This window comes from Phyllobates terribilis, unplaced genomic scaffold (assembly GCF_046119375.1).
Source record: "Phyllobates terribilis strain yellow unplaced genomic scaffold, ASM4611937v1 Scaffold_34__1_contigs__length_13252353, whole genome shotgun sequence".
Lineage (NCBI taxonomy): Eukaryota > Metazoa > Chordata > Amphibia > Anura > Dendrobatidae > Phyllobates > Phyllobates terribilis.
The window spans coordinates 3,318,273-3,338,109 of NW_027362794.1; the positions used below are offsets into that span (position 1 = coordinate 3,318,273).

Consider the following 19,837-nt stretch of genomic DNA (forward strand, 5'->3'; position numbering starts at 1 on the left):
GCAGCAGCCACCTTCAGTCTGCTGCTGGACAGCCAGCAGCAGCAGCAGCAGCAGGAGAGGTAATTAATCAGCAACCCTCCTGCTAAGGGTAGACAGCTGCTCGTTCCACCCCCCCCACCCCCCGCCTTAATTGGTTCTCCTCCCTTCCAACGGTGTTGAGGCGGGTGGGAACAGCCGGGGGTTGAGGGTACTGTGCTAAAAGAGGTGGAGTTATGCAGATCTAAAACGCGTGGATTGCAGCAGCAGCAAGCCGAAAAGTGCAGGCATGTGAGGGATCTAGAGGTTGACAGCATGTCTTCTTAACGGGAGTCCAGGTGGCCATCTCCACAAATGGACTTTTCAGAATCCTTGGGTGGCACCGTAGTCGGAAACCAATTCTGGTTATCGCTTCTCGGCCTTTTGGCTAAGATCAAGTGTAGTATCTGTTCTTATCAGTTTAATATCTGATACGTCCCCTATCTGGGGACCATATATTAAATGGATTTTTAGAACAGGGAGATGGAAAAAGAGCTTGCTCTGTCCACTCCACGCATTGACCTGGTATTGCAGTATCTCCAGGACCGGTGCACCCCTTCTTTAATGCAGTTTCTAAAATCAGAAAGAATTGAATTCAATGCTTTTTGTTCATTTGGCTTGTTTGTCGGATTTTGGGATGGACTCTTTGGCTTTGCTTTTCTTCTCCTCATTGGATTTTTCATGTTAAAAGTTGCAGAAGCCAGATGACAAGCTCATTTTGGTTCAACTTCAGCAACTGTGCATTGCATTGCCATGTAATGTAATGCAATGCTATCTATCTAGCTCTCCCTCTATACTTCCTTTTGGATAAACAGACATATTAGGCAAGCATTTTGGAGCTTTCACCTAAATAACTACAGGTGGTGAGATAAGCTGCACAATATAATTGACCTTTCAGTATATTGTTGCACACACACCATCTATTTAGCAAATGCCCTTGTTATCAACAGCAGCCTTTTAAACTCACCTGAGCTAACAGGTATGTGAGCTGGTTACTCTGCTGCGCTTAAAATTTCTTTTTTGGTTTGCTACAATGCCTTTTCTGAAACGTTGTCTCCCTCTGCTGGAACACTGACTTCTTTCATTTAATGCCTGCAGACTATAAAAGAGAAACCAACCCAAAAAGTTTGGTTGATTAGTCTGTGGCATTCTTTTAAACTGTTGCTTATGGCGGTCTCTGTGAGCTTCTCAGTGACATTCAGCCATCCAGGTATCCCGCCTGCAGTAGACGGAATGTGGCAATGGAACGCTGGCTGCGCGTGTCATAATAGGCTCTGAGCCTTTATATACCTGCGCACAGCAGCAGCCACCTTCAGTCTGCTGCTGGACAGCCAGCAGCAGCAGCAGCAGCAGGAGAGGTAATTAATCAGCAACCCTCCTGCTAAGGGTAGACAGCTGCTCGTTCCACCCCCCCCCCCGCCTTAATTGGTTCTCCTCCCTTCCAACGGTGTTGAGGCGGGTGGGAACAGCCGGGGGTTGAGGGTACTGTGCTAAAAGAGGTGGAGTTATGCAGATCTAAAACGCGTGGATTGCAGCAGCAGCAAGCCGAAAAGTGCAGGCATGTGAGGGATCTAGAGGTTGACAGCATGTCTTCTTAACGGGAGTCCAGGTGGCCATCTCCACAAATGGACTTTTCAGAATCCTTGGGTGGCACCGTAGTCGGAAACCAATTCTGGTTATCGCTTCTCGGCCTTTTGGCTAAGATCAAGTGTAGTATCTGTTCTTATCAGTTTAATATCTGATACGTCCCCTATCTGGGGACCATATATTAAATGGATTTTTAGAACAGGGAGATGGAAAAAGAGCTTGCTCTGTCCACTCCACGCATTGACCTGGTATTGCAGTATCTCCAGGACCGGTGCACCCCTTCTTTAATGCAGTTTCTAAAATCAGAAAGAATTGAATTCAAAACTTTTTGTTCATTTGGCTTGTTTGTCGGATTTTGGGATGGACTCTTTGGCTTTGCTTTTCTTCTCCTCATTGGATTTTTCATGTTAAAAGTTGCAGAAGCCAGATGACAAGCTCATTTTGGTTCAACTTCAGCAACTGTGCATTGCATTGCCATGTAATGTAATGCAATGCTATCTATCTAGCTCTCCCTCTATACTTCCTTTTGGATAAACAGACATATTAGGCAAGCATTTTGGAGCTTTCACCTAAATAACTACAGGTGGTGAGATAAGCTGCACAATATAATTGACCTTTCAGTCTATTGTTGCACACACACCATCTATTTAGCAAATGCCCTTGTTATCAACAGCAGCCTTTTAAACTCACCTGAGCTAACAGGTATGTGAGCTGGTTACTCTGCTGCGCTTAAAATTTCTTTTTTGGTTTGCTACAATGCCTTTTCTGAAACGTTGTCTCCCTCTGCTGGAACACTGACTTCTTTCATTTAATGCCTGCAGACTATAAAAGAGAAACCAACCCAAAAAGTTTGGTTGATTAGTCTGTGGCATTCTTTTAAACTGTTGCTTATGGCGGTCTCTGTGAGCTTCTCAGTGACATTCAGCCATCCAGGTATCCCACCTGCAGTAGACGGAATGTGGCAATGGAACGCTGGCTGCGCGTGTCATAATAGGCTCTGAGTCTTTATATACCTGCGCACAGCAGCAGCCACCTTCAGCCTGCTACTGCACAGCCAGCAGCAGCAGCAGCAGCAGGAGAGGTAATTAATCAGCAACCCTCCTGCTAAGGGTAGACAGCTGCTCGTTCCACCCCCCCCCCGCCTTAATTGGTTCTCCTCCCTTCCAACGGTGTTGAGGCGGGTGGGAACAGCCGGGGGTTGAGGGTACTGTGCTAAAAGAGGTGGAGTTATGCAGATCTAAAACGCGTGGATTGCAGCAGCAGCAAGCCGAAAAGTGCAGGCATGTGAGGGATCTAGAGGTTGATAGCATGTCTTCTTAACGGGAGTCCAGGTGGCCATCTCCACAAATGGACTTTTCAGAATCCTTGGGTGGCACCGTAGTCGGAAACCAATTCTGGTTATCGCTTCTCGGCCTTTTGGCTAAGATCAAGTGTAGTATCTGTTCTTATCAGTTTAATATCTGATACGTCCCCTATCTGGGGACCATATATTAAATGGATTTTTAGAACAGGGAGATGGAAAAAGAGCTTGCTCTGTCCACTCCACGCATTGACCTGGTATTGCAGTATCTCCAGGACCGGTGCACCCCTTCTTTAATGCAGTTTCTAAAATCAGAAAGAATTGAATTCAATGCTTTTTGTTCATTTGGCTTGTTTGTCGGATTTTGGGATGGACTCTTTGGCTTTGCTTTTCTTCTCCTCATTGGATTTTTCATGTTAAAAGTTGCAGAAGCCAGATGACAAGCTCATTTTGGTTCAACTTCAGCAAGTGTGCATTGCATTGCCATGTAATGTAATGCAATGCTATCTATCTAGCTCTCCCTCTATACTTCCTTTTGGATAAACAGACATATTAGGCAAGCATTTTGGAGCTTTCACCTAAATAACTACAGGTGGTGAGATAAGCTGCACAATATAATTGACCTTTCAGTCTATTGTTGCACACACACCATCTATTTAGCAAATGCCCTTGTTATCAACAGCAGCCTTTTAAACTCACCTGAGCTAACAGGTATGTGAGCTGGTTACTCTGCTGCGCTTAAAATTTCTTTTTTGGTTTGCTACAATGCCTTTTCTGAAACGTTGTCTCCCTCTGCTGGAACACTGACTTCTTTCATTTAATGCCTGCAGACTACAAAAGAGAAACCAACCCAAAAAGTTTGGTTGATTAGTCTGTGGCATTCTTTTAAACTGTTGCTTATGGCGGTCTCTGTGAGCTTCTCAGTGACATTCAGCCATCCAGGTATCCCACCTGCAGTAGACGGAATGTGGCAATGGAACGCTGGTTGCGCGTGTCATAATAGGCTCTGAGTCTTTATATACCTGCGCACAGCAGCAGCCACCTTCAGCCTGCTACTGGACAGCCAGCAGCAGCAGCAGGAGAGGTAATTAATCAGCAACCCTCCTGCTAAGGGTAGACAGCTGCTCGTTCCACCCCCCCCCCGCCTTAATTGGTTCTCCTCCCTTCCAACGGTGTTGAGGCGGGTGGGAACAGCCGGGGGTTGAGGGTACTGTGCTAAAAGAGGTGGAGTTATGCAGATCTAAAACGCGTGGATTGCAGCAGCAGCAAGCCGAAAAGTGCAGGCATGTGAGGGATCTAGAGGTTGACAGCATGTCTTCTTAACGGGAGTCCAGGTGGCCATCTCCACAAATGGACTTTTCAGAATCCTTGGGTGGCACCGTAGTCGGAAACCAATTCTGGTTATCGCTTCTCGGCCTTTTGGCTAAGATCAAGTGTAGTATCTGTTCTTATCAGTTTAATATCTGATACGTCCCCTATCTGGGGACCATATATTAAATGGATTTTTAGAACAGGGAGATGGAAAAAGAGCTTGCTCTGTCCACTCCACGCATTGACCTGGTATTGCAGTATCTCCAGGAGCGGTGCACCCCTTCTTTAATGCAGTTTCTAAAATCAGAAAGAATTGAATTCAATGCTTTTTGTTCATTTGGCTTGTTTGTCGGATTTTGGGATGGACTCTTTGGCTTTGCTTTTCTTCTCCTCATTGGATTTTTCATGTTAAAAGTTGCAGAAGCCAGATGACAAGCTCATTTTGGTTCAACTTCAGCAACTGTGCATTGCATTGCCATGTAATGTAATGCAATGCTATCTATCTAGCTCTCCCTCTATACTTCCTTTTGGATAAACAGACATATTAGGCAAGCATTTTGGAGCTTTCACCTAAATAACTACAGGTGGTGAGATAAGCTGCACAATATAATTGACCTTTCAGTATATTGTTGCACACACACCATCTATTTAGCAAATGCCCTTGTTATCAACAGCAGCCTTTTAAACTCACCTGAGCTAACAGGTATGTGAGCTGGTTACTCTACTGCGCTTAAAATTTCTTTTTTGGTTTGCTACAATGCCTTTTCTGAAACGTTGTCTCCCTCTGCTGGAACACTGACTTCTTTCTTTTAATGCCTGCAGACTGTAAAAGAGAAACCAACCCAAAAAGTTTGGTTGATTAGTCTGTGGCATTCTTTTAAACTGTTGCTTATGGCGGACTCTGTGAGCTTCTCAGTGACATTCAGCCATCCAGGTATCCCGCCTGCAGTAGACGGAATGTGGCAATGGAACGCTGGCTGCGCGTGTCATAATAGGCTCTGAGCCTTTATATACCTGCGCACAGCAGCAGCCACCTTCAGTCTGCTGCTGGACAGCCAGCAGCAGCAGGAGAGGTAATTAATCAGCAACCCTCCTGCTAAGGGTAGACAGCTGCTCGTTCCACCCCCCCCCCCCGCCTTAATTGGTTCTCCTCCCTTCCAACGGTGTTGAGGCGGGTGGGAACAGCCGGGGGTTGAGGGTACTGTGCTAAAAGAGGTGGAGTTATGCAGATCTAAAACGCGTGGATTGCAGCAGCAGCAAGCCGAAAAGTGCAGGCATGTGAGGGATCTAGAGGTTGACAGCATGTCTTCTTAACGGGAGTCCAGGTGGCCATCTCCACAAATGGACTTTTCAGAATCCTTGGGTGGCACCGTAGTCGGAAACCAATTCTGGTTATCGCTTCTCGGCCTTTTGGCTAAGATCAAGTGTAGTATCTGTTCTTATCAGTTTAATATCTGATACGTCCCCTATCTGGGGACCATATATTAAATGGATTTTTAGAACAGGGAGATGGAAAAAGAGCTTGCTCTGTCCACTCCACGCATTGACCTGGTATTGCAGTATCTCCAGGACCGGTGCACCCCTTCTTTAATGCAGTTTCTAAAATCAGAAAGAATTGAATTCAATGCTTTTTGTTCATTTGGCTTGTTTGTCGGATTTTGGGATGGACTCTTTGGCTTTGCTTTTCTTCTCCTCATTGGATTTTTCATGTTAAAAGTTGCAGAAGCCAGATGACAAGCTCATTTTGGTTCAACTTCAGCAACTGTGCATTGCATTGCCATGTAATGTAATGCAATGCTATCTATCTAGCTCTCCCTCTATACTTCCTTTTGGATAAACAGATATATTAGGCAAGCATTTTGGAGCTTTCACCTAAATAACTACAGGTGGTGAGATAAGCTGCACAATATAATTGACCTTTCAGTATATTGTTGCACACACACCATCTATTTAGCAAATGCCCTTGTTATCAACAGCAGCCTTTTAAACTCACCTGAGCTAACAGGTATGTGAGCTGGTTACTCTGCTGCGCTTAAAATTTCTTTTTTGGTTTGCTACAATGCCTTTTCTGAAACGTTGTCTCCCTCTGCTGGAACACTGACTTCTTTCATTTAATGCCTGCAGACTATAAAAGAGAAACCAACCCAAAAAGTTTGGTTGATTAGTCTGTGGCATTCTTTTAAACTGTTGCTTATGGCGGTCTCTGTGAGCTTCTCAGTGACATTCAGCCATCCAGGTATCCCGCCTGCAGTAGACGGAATGTGGCAATGGAACGCTGGCTGCGCGTGTCATAATAGGCTCTGAGCCTTTATATACCTGCGCACAGCAGCAGCCACCTTCAGTCTGCTGCTGGACAGCCAGCAGCAGCAGCAGCAGGAGAGGTAATTAATCAGCAACCCTCCTGCTAAGGGTAGACAGCTGCTCGTTCCACCCACCCCCCCCCCGCCTTAATTGGTTCTCCTCCCTTCCAACGGTGTTGAGGCGGGTGGGAACAGCCGGGGGTTGAGGGTACTGTGCTAAAAGAGGTGGAGTTATGCAGATCTAAAACGCGTGGATTGCAGCAGCAGCAAGCCGAAAAGTGCAGGCATGTGAGGGATCTAGAGGTTGACAGCATGTCTTCTTAATGGGAGTCCAGGTGGCCATCTCCACAAATGGACTTTTCAGAATCCTTGGGTGGCACCGTAGTCGGAAACCAATTCTGGTTATCGCTTCTCGGCCTTTTGGCTAAGATCAAGTGTAGTATCTGTTCTTATCAGTTTAATATCTGATACGTCCCCTATCTGGGGACCATATATTAAATGGATTTTTAGAACAGGGAGATGGAAAAAGAGCTTGCTCTGTCCACTCCACGCATTGACCTGGTATTGCAGTATCTCCAGGACCGGTGCACCCCTTCTTTAATGCAGTTTCTAAAATCAGAAAGAATTGAATTCAATGCTTTTTGTTCATTTGGCTTGTTTGTCGGATTTTGGGATGGACTCTTTGGCTTTGCTTTTCTTCTCCTCATTGGATTTTTCATGTTAAAAGTTGCAGAAGCCAGATGACAAGCTCATTTTGGTTCAACTTCAGCAACTGTGCATTGCATTGCCATGTAATGTAATGCAATGCTATCTATCTAGCTCTCCCTCTATACTTCCTTTTGGATAAACAGACATATTAGGCAAGCATTTTGGAGCTTTCACCTAAATAACTACAGGTGGTGAGATAAGCTGCACAATATAATTGACCTTTCAGTATATTGTTGCACACACACCATCTATTTAGCAAATGCCCTTGTTATCAACAGCAGCCTTTTAAACTCACCTGAGCTAACAGGTATGTGAGCTGGTTACTCTGCTGCGCTTAAAATTTCTTTTTTGGTTTGCTACAATGCCTTTTCTGAAACGTTGTCTCCCTCTGCTGGAACACTGACTTCTTTCATTTAATGCCTGCAGACTATAAAAGAGAAACCAACCCAAAAAGTTTGGTTGATTAGTCTGTGGCATTCTTTTAAACTGTTGCTTATGGCGGTCTCTGTGAGCTTCTCAGTGACATTCAGCCATCCAGGTATCCCGCCTGCAGTAGACGGAATGTGGCAATGGAACGCTGGCTGCGCGTGTCATAATAGGCTCTGAGCCTTTATATACCTGCGCACAGCAGCAGCCACCTTCAGTCTGCTGCTGGACAGCCAGCAGCAGCAGCAGCAGCAGGAGAGGTAATTAATCAGCAACCCTCCTGCTAAGGGTAGACAGCTGCTCGTTCCACCCCCCCCCCCCCGCCTTAATTGGTTCTCCTCCCTTCCAACGGTGTTGAGGCGGGTGGGAACAGCCGGGGGTTTAGGGTACTGTGCTAAAAGAGGTGGAGTTATGCAGATCTAAAACGCGTGGATTGCAGCAGCAGCAAGCCGTAAAGTGCAGGCATGTGAGGGATCTAGAGGTTGACAGCATGTCTTCTTAACGGGAGTCCAGGTGGCCATCTCCACAAATGGACTTTTCAGAATCCTTGGGTGGCACCGTAGTCGGAAACCAATTCTGGTTATCGCTTCTCGGCCTTTTGGCTAAGATCAAGTGTAGTATCTGTTCTTATCAGTTTAATATCTGATACGTCCCCTATCTGGGGACCATATATTAAATGGATTTTTAGAACAGGGAGATGGAAAAAGAGCTTGCTCTGTCCACTCCACGCATTGACCTGGTATTGCAGTATCTCCAGGACCGGTGCACCCCTTCTTTAATGCAGTTTCTAAAATCAGAAAGAATTGAATTCAATGCTTTTTGTTCATTTGGCTTGTTTGTCGGATTTTGGGATGGACTCTTTGGCTTTGCTTTTCTTCTCCTCATTGGATTTTTCATGTTAAAAGTTGCAGAAGCCAGATGACAAGCTCATTTTGGTTCAACTTCAGCAACTGTGCATTGCATTGCCATGTAATGTAATGCAATGCTATCTATCTAGCTCTCCCTCTATACTTCCTTTTGGATAAACAGACATATTAGGCAAGCATTTTGGAGCTTTCACCTAAATAACTACAGGTGGTGAGATAAGCTGCACAATATAATTGACCTTTCAGTATATTGTTGCACACACACCATCTATTTAGCAAATGCCCTTGTTATCAACAGCAGCCTTTTAAACTCACCTGAGCTAACAGGTATGTGAGCTGGTTACTCTGCTGCGCTTAAAATTTCTTTTTTGGTTTGCTACAATGCCTTTTCTGAAACGTTGTCTCCCTCTGCTGGAACACTGACTTCTTTCATTTAATGCCTGCAGACTATAAAAGAGAAACCAACCCAAAAAGTTTGGTTGATTAGTCTGTGGCATTCTTTTAAACTGTTGCTTATGGCGGTCTCTGTGAGCTTCTCAGTGACATTCAGCCATCCAGGTATCCCGCCTGCAGTAGACGGAATGTGGCAATGGAACGCTGGCTGCGCGTGTCATAATAGGCTCTGAGCCTTTATATACCTGCGCACAGCAGCAGCCACCTTCAGTCTGCTGCTGGACAGCCAGCAGCAGCAGCAGCAGCAGGAGAGGTAATTAATCAGCAACCCTCCTGCTAAGGGTAGACAGCTGCTCGTTCCACCCCCCCCCCCCGCCTTAATTGGTTCTCCTCCCTTCCAACGGTGTTGAGGCGGGTGGGAACAGCCGGGGGTTTAGGGTACTGTGCTAAAAGAGGTGGAGTTATGCAGATCTAAAACGCGTGGATTGCAGCAGCAGCAAGCCGAAAAGTGCAGGCATGTGACGGATCTAGAGGTTGACAGCATGTCTTCTTAACGGGAGTCCAGGTGGCCATCTCCACAAATGGACTTTTCAGAATCCTTGGGTGGCACCGTAGTCGGAAACCAATTCTGGTTATCGCTTCTCGGCCTTTTGGCTAAGATCAAGTGTAGTATCTGTTCTTATCAGTTTAATATCTGATACGTCCCCTATCTGGGGACCATATATTAAATGGATTTTTAGAACAGGGAGATGGAAAAAGAGCTTGCTCTGTCCACTCCACGCATTGACCTGGTATTGCAGTATCTCCAGGACCGGTGCACCCCTTCTTTAATGCAGTTTCTAAAATCAGAAAGAATTGAATTCAATGCTTTTTGTTCATTTGGCTTGTTTGTCGGATTTTGGGATGGACTCTTTGGCTTTGCTTTTCTTCTCCTCATTGGATTTTTCATGTTAAAAGTTGCAGAAGCCAGATGACAAGCTCATTTTGGTTCAACTTCAGCAACTGTGCATTGCATTGCCATGTAATGTAATGCAATGCTATCTATCTAGCTCTCCCTCTATACTTCCTTTTGGATAAACAGATATATTAGGCAAGCATTTTGGAGCTTTCACCTAAATAACTACAGGTGGTGAGATAAGCTGCACAATATAATTGACCTTTCAGTATATTGTTGCACACACACCATCTATTTAGCAAATGCCCTTGTTATCAACAGCAGCCTTTTAAACTCACCTGAGCTAACAGGTATGTGAGCTGGTTACTCTGCTGCGCTTAAAATTTCTTTTTTGGTTTGCTACAATGCCTTTTCTGAAACGTTGTCTCCCTCTGCTGGAACACTGACTTCTTTCATTTAATGCCTGCAGACTATAAAAGAGAAACCAACCCAAAAAGTTTGGTTGATTAGTCTGTGGCATTCTTTTAAACTGTTGCTTATGGCGGTCTCTGTGAGCTTCTCAGTGACATTCAGCCATCCAGGTATCCCGCCTGCAGTAGACGGAATGTGGCAATGGAACGCTGGCTGCGCGTGTCATAATAGGCTCTGAGCCTTTATATACCTGCGCACAGCAGCAGCCACCTTCAGTCTGCTGCTGGACAGCCAGCAGCAGCAGCAGCAGGAGAGGTAATTAATCAGCAACCCTCCTGCTAAGGGTAGACAGCTGCTCGTTCCACCCACCCCCCCCCCCGCCTTAATTGGTTCTCCTCCCTTCCAACGGTGTTGAGGCGGGTGGGAACAGCCGGGGGTTGAGGGTACTGTGCTAAAAGAGGTGGAGTTATGCAGATCTAAAACGCGTGGATTGCAGCAGCAGCAAGCCGAAAAGTGCAGGCATGTGAGGGATCTAGAGGTTGACAGCATGTCTTCTTAATGGGAGTCCAGGTGGCCATCTCCACAAATGGACTTTTCAGAATCCTTGGGTGGCACCGTAGTCGGAAACCAATTCTGGTTATCGCTTCTCGGCCTTTTGGCTAAGATCAAGTGTAGTATCTGTTCTTATCAGTTTAATATCTGATACGTCCCCTATCTGGGGACCATATATTAAATGGATTTTTAGAACAGGGAGATGGAAAAAGAGCTTGCTCTGTCCACTCCACGCATTGACCTGGTATTGCAGTATCTCCAGGACCGGTGCACCCCTTCTTTAATGCAGTTTCTAAAATCAGAAAGAATTGAATTCAATGCTTTTTGTTCATTTGGCTTGTTTGTCGGATTTTGGGATGGACTCTTTGGCTTTGCTTTTCTTCTCCTCATTGGATTTTTCATGTTAAAAGTTGCAGAAGCCAGATGACAAGCTCATTTTGGTTCAACTTCAGCAACTGTGCATTGCATTGCCATGTAATGTAATGCAATGCTATCTATCTAGCTCTCCCTCTATACTTCCTTTTGGATAAACAGACATATTAGGCAAGCATTTTGGAGCTTTCACCTAAATAACTACAGGTGGTGAGATAAGCTGCACAATATAATTGACCTTTCAGTATATTGTTGCACACACACCATCTATTTAGCAAATGCCCTTGTTATCAACAGCAGCCTTTTAAACTCACCTGAGCTAACAGGTATGTGAGCTGGTTACTCTGCTGCGCTTAAAATTTCTTTTTTGGTTTGCTACAATGCCTTTTCTGAAACGTTGTCTCCCTCTGCTGGAACACTGACTTCTTTCATTTAATGCCTGCAGACTGTAAAAGAGAAACCAACCCAAAAAGTTTGGTTGATTAGTCTGTGGCATTCTTTTAAACTGTTGCTTATGGCGGTCTCTGTGAGCTTCTCAGTGACATTCAGCCATCCAGGTATCCCGCCTGCAGTAGACGGAATGTGGCAATGGAACGCTGGCTGCGCGTGTCATAATAGGCTCTGAGCCTTTATATACCTGCGCACAGCAGCAGCCACCTTCAGTCTGCTGCTGGACAGCCAGCAGCAGCAGCAGGAGAGGTAATTAATCAGCAACCCTCCTGCTAAGGGTAGACAGCTGCTCGTTCCACCCCCCCCCCCCCCCCGCCTTAATTGGTTCTCCTCCCTTCCAACGGTGTTGAGGCGGGTGGGAACAGCCGGGGGTTTAGGGTACTGTGCTAAAAGAGGTGGAGTTATGCAGATCTAAAACGCGTGGATTGCAGCAGCAGCAAGCCGTAAAGTGCAGGCATGTGAGGGATCTAGAGGTTGACAGCATGTCTTCTTAACGGGAGTCCAGGTGGCCATCTCCACAAATGGACTTTTCAGAATCCTTGGGTGGCACCGTAGTCGGAAACCAATTCTGGTTATCGCTTCTCGGCCTTTTGGCTAAGATCAAGTGTAGTATCTGTTCTTATCAGTTTAATATCTGATACGTCCCCTATCTGGGGACCATATATTAAATGGATTTTTAGAACAGGGAGATGGAAAAAGAGCTTGCTCTGTCCACTCCACGCATTGACCTGGTATTGCAGTATCTCCAGGACCGGTGCACCCCTTCTTTAATGCAGTTTCTAAAATCAGAAAGAATTGAATTCAATGCTTTTTGTTCATTTGGCTTGTTTGTCGGATTTTGGGATGGACTCTTTGGCTTTGCTTTTCTTCTCCTCATTGGATTTTTCATGTTAAAAGTTGCAGAAGCCAGATGACAAGCTCATTTTGGTTCAACTTCAGCAACTGTGCATTGCATTGCCATGTAATGTAATGCAATGCTATCTATCTAGCTCTCCCTCTATACTTCCTTTTGGATAAACAGACATATTAGGCAAGCATTTTGGAGCTTTCACCTAAATAACTACAGGTGGTGAGATAAGCTGCACAATATAATTGACCTTTCAGTATATTGTTGCACACACACCATCTATTTAGCAAATGCCCTTGTTATCAACAGCAGCCTTTTAAACTCACCTGAGCTAACAGGTATGTGAGCTGGTTACTCTGCTGCGCTTAAAATTTCTTTTTTGGTTTGCTACAATGCCTTTTCTGAAACGTTGTCTCCCTCTGCTGGAACACTGACTTCTTTCATTTAATGCCTGCAGACTATAAAAGAGAAACCAACCCAAAAAGTTTGGTTGATTAGTCTGTGGCATTCTTTTAAACTGTTGCTTATGGCGGTCTCTGTGAGCTTCTCAGTGACATTCAGCCATCCAGGTATCCCGCCTGCAGTAGACGGAATGTGGCAATGGAACGCTGGCTGCGCGTGTCATAATAGGCTCTGAGCCTTTATATACCTGCGCACAGCAGCAGCCACCTTCAGTCTGCTGCTGGACAGCCAGCAGCAGCAGCAGCAGCAGGAGAGGTAATTAATCAGCAACCCTCCTGCTAAGGGTAGACAGCTGCTCGTTCCACCCCCCCCCCCCCCCCCCCGCCTTAATTGGTTCTCCTCCCTTCCAACGGTGTTGAGGCGGGTGGGAACAGCCGGGGGTTTAGGGTACTGTGCTAAAAGAGGTGGAGTTATGCAGATCTAAAACGCGTGGATTGCAGCAGCAGCAAGCCGTAAAGTGCAGGCATGTGAGGGATCTAGAGGTTGACAGCATGTCTTCTTAACGGGAGTCCAGGTGGCCATCTCCACAAATGGACTTTTCAGAATCCTTGGGTGGCACCGTAGTCGGAAACCAATTCTGGTTATCGCTTCTCGGCCTTTTGGCTAAGATCAAGTGTAGTATCTGTTCTTATCAGTTTAATATCTGATACGTCCCCTATCTGGGGACCATATATTAAATGGATTTTTAGAACAGGGAGATGGAAAAAGAGCTTGCTCTGTCCACTCCACGCATTGACCTGGTATTGCAGTATCTCCAGGACCGGTGCACCCCTTCTTTAATGCAGTTTCTAAAATCAGAAAGAATTGAATTCAATGCTTTTTGTTCATTTGGCTTGTTTGTCGGATTTTGGGATGGACTCTTTGGCTTTGCTTTTCTTCTCCTCATTGGATTTTTCATGTTAAAAGTTGCAGAAGCCAGATGACAAGCTCATTTTGGTTCAACTTCAGCAACTGTGCATTGCATTGCCATGTAATGTAATGCAATGCTATCTATCTAGCTCTCCCTCTATACTTCCTTTTGGATAAACAGACATATTAGGCAAGCATTTTGGAGCTTTCACCTAAATAACTACAGGTGGTGAGATAAGCTGCACAATATAATTGACCTTTCAGTATATTGTTGCACACACACCATCTATTTAGCAAATGCCCTTGTTATCAACAGCAGCCTTTTAAACTCACCTGAGCTAACAGGTATGTGAGCTGGTTACTCTGCTGCGCTTAAAATTTCTTTTTTGGTTTGCTACAATGCCTTTTCTGAAACGTTGTCTCCCTCTGCTGGAACACTGACTTCTTTCATTTAATGGCTGCAGACTATAAAAGAGAAACCAACCCAAAAAGTTTGGTTGATTAGTCTGTGGCATTCTTTTAAACTGTTGCTTATGGCGGTCTCTGTGAGCTTCTCAGTGACATTCAGCCATCCAGGTATCCCGCCTGCAGTAGACGGAATGTGGCAATGGAACGCTGGCTGTGCGTGTCATAATAGGCTCTGAGCCTTTATATACCTGCGCACAGCAGCAGCCACCTTCAGTCTGCTGCTGGACAGCCAGCAGCAGCAGCAGCAGCAGGAGAGGTAATTAATCAGCAACCCTCCTGCTAAGGGTAGACAGCTGCTCGTTCCACCCCCCCCCCGCCTTAATTGGTTCTCCTCCCTTCCAACGGTGTTGAGGCGGGTGGGAACAGCCGGGGGTTGAGGGTACTGTGCTAAAAGAGGTGGAGTTATGCAGATCTAAAACGCGTGGATTGCAGCAGCAGCAAGCCGAAAAGTGCAGGCATGTGAGGGATCTAGAGGTTGACAGCATGTCTTCTTAACGGGAGTCCAGGTGGCCATCTCCACAAATGGACTTTTCAGAATCCTTGGGTGGCACCGTAGTCGGAAACCAATTCTGGTTATCGCTTCTCGGCCTTTTGGCTAAGATCAAGTGTAGTATCTGTTCTTATCAGTTTAATATCTGATACGTCCCCTATCTGGGGACCATATATTAAATGGATTTTTAGAACAGGGAGATGGAAAAAGAGCTTGCTCTGTCCACTCCACGCATTGACCTGGTATTGCAGTATCTCCAGGACCGGTGCACCCCTTCTTTAATGCAGTTTCTAAAATCAGAAAGAATTGAATTCAATGCTTTTTGTTCATTTGGCTTGTTTGTCGGATTTTGGGATGGACTCTTTGGCTTTGCTTTTCTTCTCCTCATTGGATTTTTCATGTTAAAAGTTGCAGAAGCCAGATGACAAGCTCATTTTGGTTCAACTTCAGCAACTGTGCATTGCATTGCCATGTAATGTAATGCAATGCTATCTATCTAGCTCTCCCTCTATACTTCCTTTTGGATAAACAGACATATTAGGCAAGCATTTTGGAGCTTTCACCTAAATAACTACAGGTGGTGAGATAAGCTGCACAATATAATTGACCTTTCAGTATATTGTTGCACACACACCATCTATTTAGCAAATGCCCTTGTTATCAACAGCAGCCTTTTAAACTCACCTGAGCTAACAGGTATGTGAGCTGGTTACTCTGCTGCGCTTAAAATTTCTTATTTGGTTTGCTACAATGCCTTTTCTGAAACGTTGTCTCCCTCTGCTGGAACACTGACTTCTTTCATTTAATGCCTGCAGACTATAAAAGAGAAACCAACCCAAAAAGTTTGGTTGATTAGTCTGTGGCATTCTTTTAAACTGTTGCTTATGGCGGTCTCTGTGAGCTTCTCAGTGACATTCAGCCATCCAGGTATCCCGCCTGCAGTAGACGGAATGTGGCAATGGAACGCTGGCTGCGCGTGTCATAATAGGCTCTGAGCCTTTATATACCTGCGCACAGCAGCAGCAACCTTCAGTCTGCTGCTGGACAGCCAGCAGCAGCAGCAGCAGCAGCAGGAGAGGTAATTAATCAGCAACCCTCCTGCTAAGGGTAGACAGCTGCTCGTTCCACCCCCCCCCCCCCCGCCTTAATTGGTTCTCCTCCCTTCCAACGGTGTTGAGGCGGGTGGGAACAGCCGGGGGTTGAGGGTACTGTGCTAAAAGAGGTGGAGTTATGCAGATCTAAAACGCGTGGATTGCAGCAGCAGCAAGCCGAAAAGTGCAGGCATGTGAGGGATCTAGAGGTTGACAGCATGTCTTCTTAACGGGAGTCCAGGTGGCCATCTCCACAAATGGACTTTTCAGAATCCTTGGGTGGCACCGTAGTCGGAAACCAATTCTGGTTATCGCTTCTCGGCCTTTTGGCTAAGATCAAGTGTAGTATCTGTTCTTATCAGTTTAATATCTGATACGTCCCCTATCTGGGGACCATATATTAAATGGATTTTTAGAACAGGGAGATGGAAAAAGAGCTTGCTCTGTCCACTCCACGCATTGACCTGGTATTGCAGTATCTCCAGGACCGGTGCACCCCTTCTTTAATGCAGTTTCTAAAATCAGAAAGAATTGAATTCAATGCTTTTTGTTCATTTGGCTTGTTTGTCGGATTTTGGGATGGACTCTTTGGCTTTGCTTTTCTTCTCCTCATTGGATTTTTCATGTTAAAAGTTGCAGAAGCCAGATGACAAGCTCATTTTGGTTCAACTTCAGCAACTGTGCATTGCATTGCCATGTAATGTAATGCAATGCTATCTATCTAGCTCTCCCTCTATACTTCCTTTTGGATAAACAGACATATTAGGCAAGCATTTTGGAGCTTTCACCTAAATAACTACAGGTGGTGAGATAAGCTGCACAATATAATTGACCTTTCAGTATATTGTTGCACACACACCATCTATTTAGCAAATGCCCTTGTTATCAACAGCAGCCTTTTAAACTCACCTGAGCTAACAGGTATGTGAGCTGGTTACTCTGCTGCGCTTAAAATTTCTTTTTTGGTTTGCTACAATGCCTTTTCTGAAACGTTGTCTCCCTCTGCTGGAACACTGACTTCTTTCATTTAATGCCTGCAGACTATAAAAGAGAAACCAACCCAAAAAGTTTGGTTGATTAGTCTGTGGCATTCTTTTAAACTGTTGCTTATGGCGGTCTCTGTGAGCTTCTCAGTGACATTCAGCCATCCAGGTATCCCGCCTGCAGTAGACGGAATGTGGCAATGGAACGCTGGCTGCGCGTGTCATAATAGGCTCTGAGCCTTTATATACCTGCGCACAGCAGCAGCCACCTTCAGTCTGCTGCTGGACAGCCAGCAGCAGCAGCAGCAGCAGGAGAGGTAATTAATCAGCAACCCTCCTGCTAAGGGTAGACAGCTGCTCGTTCCACCCCCCCCCCGCCTTAATTGGTTCTCCTCCCTTCCAACGGTGTTGAGGCGGGTGGGAACAGCCGGGGGTTGAGGGTACTGTGCTAAAAGAGGTGGAGTTATGCAGATCTAAAACGCGTGGATTGCAGCAGCAGCAAGCCGAAAAGTGCAGGCATGTGAGGGATCTAGAGGTTGACAGCATGTCTTCTTAACGGGAGTCCAGGTGGCCATCTCCACAAATGGACTTTTCAGAATCCTTGGGTGGCACCGTAGTCGGAAACCAATTCTGGTTATCGCTTCTCGGCCTTTTGGCTAAGATCAAGTGTAGTATCTGTTCTTATCAGTTTAATATCTGATACGTCCCCTATCTGGGGACCATATATTAAATGGATTTTTAGAACAGGGAGATGGAAAAAGAGCTTGCTCTGTCCACTCCACGCATTGACCTGGTATTGCAGTATCTCCAGGACCGGTGCACCCCTTCTTTAATGCAGTTTCTAAAATCAGAAAGAATTGAATTCAATGCTTTTTGTTCATTTGGCTTGTTTGTCGGATTTTGGGATGGACTCTTTGGCTTTGCTTTTCTTCTCCTCATTGGATTTTTCATGTTAAAAGTTGCAGAAGCCAGATGACAAGCTCATTTTGGTTCAACTTCAGCAACTGTGCATTGCATTGCCATGTAATGTAATGCAATGCTATCTATCTAGCTCTCCCTCTATACTTCCTTTTGGATAAACAGACATATTAGGCAAGCATTTTGGAGCTTTCACCTAAATAACTACAGGTGGTGAGATAAGCTGCACAATATAATTGACCTTTCAGTATATTGTTGCACACACACCATCTATTTAGCAAATGCCCTTGTTATCAACAGCAGCCTTTTAAACTCACCTGAGCTAACAGGTATGTGAGCTGGTTCCTCTGCTGCGCTTAAAATTTCTTTTTTGGTTTGCTACAATGCCTTTTCTGAAACGTTGTCTCCCTCTGCTGGAACACTGACTTCTTTCATTTAATGCCTGCAGACTATAAAAGAGAAACCAACCCAAAAAGTTTGGTTGATTAGTCTGTGGCATTCTTTTAAACTGTTGCTTATGGCGGTCTCTGTGAGCTTCTCAGTGACATTCAGCCATCCAGGTATCCCGCCTGCAGTAGACGGAATGTGGCAATGGAACGCTGGCTGCGCGTGTCATAATAGGCTCTGAGCCTTTATATACCTGCGCACAGCAGCAGCCACCTTCAGTCTGCTGCTGGACAGCCAGCAGCAGCAGCAGCAGCAGGAGAGGTAATTAATCAGCAACCCTCCTGTTAAGGGTAGACAGCTGCTCGTTCCACCCCCCCCCCGCCTTAATTGGTTCTCCTCCCTTCCAACGGTGTTGAGGCGGGTGGGAACAGCCGGGGGTTGAGGGTACTGTGCTAAAAGAGGTGGAGTTATGCAGATCTAAAACGTGTGGATTGCAGCAGCAGCAAGCCGAAAAGTGCAGGCATGTGAGGGATCTAGAGGTTGACAGCATGTCTTCTTAACGGGAGTCCAGGTGGCCATCTCCACAAATGGACTTTTCAGAATCCTTGGGTGGCACCGTAGTCGGAAACCAATTCTGGTTATCGCTTCTCGGCCTTTTGGCTAAGATCAAGTGTAGTATCTGTTCTTATCAGTTTAATATCTGATACGTCCCCTATCTGGGGACCATATATTAAATGGATTTTTAGAACAGGGAGATGGAAAAAGAGCTTGCTCTGTCCACTCCACGCATTGACCTGGTATTGCAGTATCTCCAGGACCGGTGCACCCCTTCTTTAATGCAGTTTCTAAAATCAGAAAGAATTGAATTCAATGCTTTTTGTTCATTTGGCTTGTTTGTCGGATTTTGGGATGGACTCTTTGGCTTTGCTTTTCTTCTCCTCATTGGATTTTTCATGTTAAAAGTTGCAGAAGCCAGATGACAAGCTCATTTTGGTTCAACTTCAGCAACTGTGCATTGCATTGCCATGTAATGTAATGCAATGCTATCTATCTAGCTCTCCCTCTATACTTCCTTTTGGATAAACAGACATATTAGGCAAGCATTTTGGAGCTTTCACCTAAATAACTACAGGTGGTGAGATAAGCTGCACAATATAATTGACCTTTCAGTATATTGTTGCACACACACCATCTATTTAGCAAATGCCCTTGTTATCAACAGCAGCCTTTTAAACTCACCTGAGCTAACAGGTATGTGAGCTGGTTACTCTGCTGCGCTTAAAATTTCTTTTTTGGTTTGCTACAATGCCTTTTCTGAAACGTTGTCTCCCTCTGCTGGAACACTGACTTCTTTCATTTAATGCCTGCAGACTATAAAAGAGAAACCAACCCAAAAAGTTTGGTTGATTAGTCTGTGGCATTCTTTTAAACTGTTGCTTATGGCGGTCTCTGTGAGCTTCTCAGTGACATTCAGCCATCCAGGTATCCCGCCTGCAGTAGACGGAATGTGGCAATGGAACGCTGGCTGCGCGTGTCATAATAGGCTCTGAGCCTTTATATACCTGCGCACAGCAGCAGCCACCTTCAGTCTGCTGCTGGACAGCCAGCAGCAGCAGCAGCAGCAGGAGAGGTAATTAATCAGCAACCCTCCTGCTAAGGGTAGACAGCTGCTCGTTCCACCCCCCCCCCACCTTAATTGGTTCTCCTCCCTTCCAACGGTGTTGAGGCGGGTGGGAACAGCCGGGGGTTGAGGGTA

At 45.5% G+C, this 19,837-nt stretch overlaps 15 non-coding genes across 15 annotated transcripts; all 15 read left to right on the top strand.

Annotated features, from left to right (window-relative positions):
• The first annotated feature begins 383 nt into the window (after positions 1-383).
• LOC141182409 (U2 spliceosomal RNA) lies at positions 384-574 on the top strand. The gene has a single exon (XR_012257778.1). It is a non-coding gene; the product is annotated as a U2 spliceosomal RNA (small nuclear RNA).
• Positions 575-1,693: 1,119 nt separating this feature from the next.
• Positions 1,694-1,884, top strand: LOC141182410 (U2 spliceosomal RNA). The gene has a single exon (XR_012257779.1). It is a non-coding gene; the product is annotated as a U2 spliceosomal RNA (small nuclear RNA).
• Positions 1,885-3,002: 1,118 nt separating this feature from the next.
• On the top strand, positions 3,003-3,193 carry LOC141182411 (U2 spliceosomal RNA). Its single transcript, XR_012257780.1, has one exon. It is a non-coding gene; the product is annotated as a U2 spliceosomal RNA (small nuclear RNA).
• A 1,112-nt stretch (positions 3,194-4,305) lies between these two features.
• On the top strand, positions 4,306-4,496 carry LOC141182245 (U2 spliceosomal RNA). The gene has a single exon (XR_012257630.1). It is a non-coding gene; the product is annotated as a U2 spliceosomal RNA (small nuclear RNA).
• A 1,111-nt stretch (positions 4,497-5,607) lies between these two features.
• LOC141182412 (U2 spliceosomal RNA) lies at positions 5,608-5,798 on the top strand. The gene has a single exon (XR_012257781.1). It is a non-coding gene; the product is annotated as a U2 spliceosomal RNA (small nuclear RNA).
• Positions 5,799-6,917: 1,119 nt separating this feature from the next.
• Positions 6,918-7,108, top strand: LOC141182413 (U2 spliceosomal RNA). Its single transcript, XR_012257782.1, has one exon. It is a non-coding gene; the product is annotated as a U2 spliceosomal RNA (small nuclear RNA).
• A 1,121-nt stretch (positions 7,109-8,229) lies between these two features.
• On the top strand, positions 8,230-8,420 carry LOC141182414 (U2 spliceosomal RNA). Its single transcript, XR_012257783.1, has one exon. It is a non-coding gene; the product is annotated as a U2 spliceosomal RNA (small nuclear RNA).
• Positions 8,421-9,540: 1,120 nt separating this feature from the next.
• Positions 9,541-9,731, top strand: LOC141182416 (U2 spliceosomal RNA). The gene has a single exon (XR_012257784.1). It is a non-coding gene; the product is annotated as a U2 spliceosomal RNA (small nuclear RNA).
• Positions 9,732-10,851: 1,120 nt separating this feature from the next.
• LOC141182417 (U2 spliceosomal RNA) lies at positions 10,852-11,042 on the top strand. Its single transcript, XR_012257785.1, has one exon. It is a non-coding gene; the product is annotated as a U2 spliceosomal RNA (small nuclear RNA).
• Positions 11,043-12,160: 1,118 nt separating this feature from the next.
• LOC141182419 (U2 spliceosomal RNA) lies at positions 12,161-12,351 on the top strand. The gene has a single exon (XR_012257787.1). It is a non-coding gene; the product is annotated as a U2 spliceosomal RNA (small nuclear RNA).
• Positions 12,352-13,478: 1,127 nt separating this feature from the next.
• Positions 13,479-13,669, top strand: LOC141182420 (U2 spliceosomal RNA). The gene has a single exon (XR_012257788.1). It is a non-coding gene; the product is annotated as a U2 spliceosomal RNA (small nuclear RNA).
• Positions 13,670-14,787: 1,118 nt separating this feature from the next.
• LOC141182421 (U2 spliceosomal RNA) lies at positions 14,788-14,978 on the top strand. Its single transcript, XR_012257789.1, has one exon. It is a non-coding gene; the product is annotated as a U2 spliceosomal RNA (small nuclear RNA).
• Positions 14,979-16,103: 1,125 nt separating this feature from the next.
• On the top strand, positions 16,104-16,294 carry LOC141182422 (U2 spliceosomal RNA). Its single transcript, XR_012257790.1, has one exon. It is a non-coding gene; the product is annotated as a U2 spliceosomal RNA (small nuclear RNA).
• Positions 16,295-17,412: 1,118 nt separating this feature from the next.
• On the top strand, positions 17,413-17,603 carry LOC141182423 (U2 spliceosomal RNA). The gene has a single exon (XR_012257791.1). It is a non-coding gene; the product is annotated as a U2 spliceosomal RNA (small nuclear RNA).
• A 1,118-nt stretch (positions 17,604-18,721) lies between these two features.
• On the top strand, positions 18,722-18,912 carry LOC141182424 (U2 spliceosomal RNA). Its single transcript, XR_012257792.1, has one exon. It is a non-coding gene; the product is annotated as a U2 spliceosomal RNA (small nuclear RNA).
• The last annotated feature ends 925 nt before the right edge of the window (positions 18,913-19,837 follow it).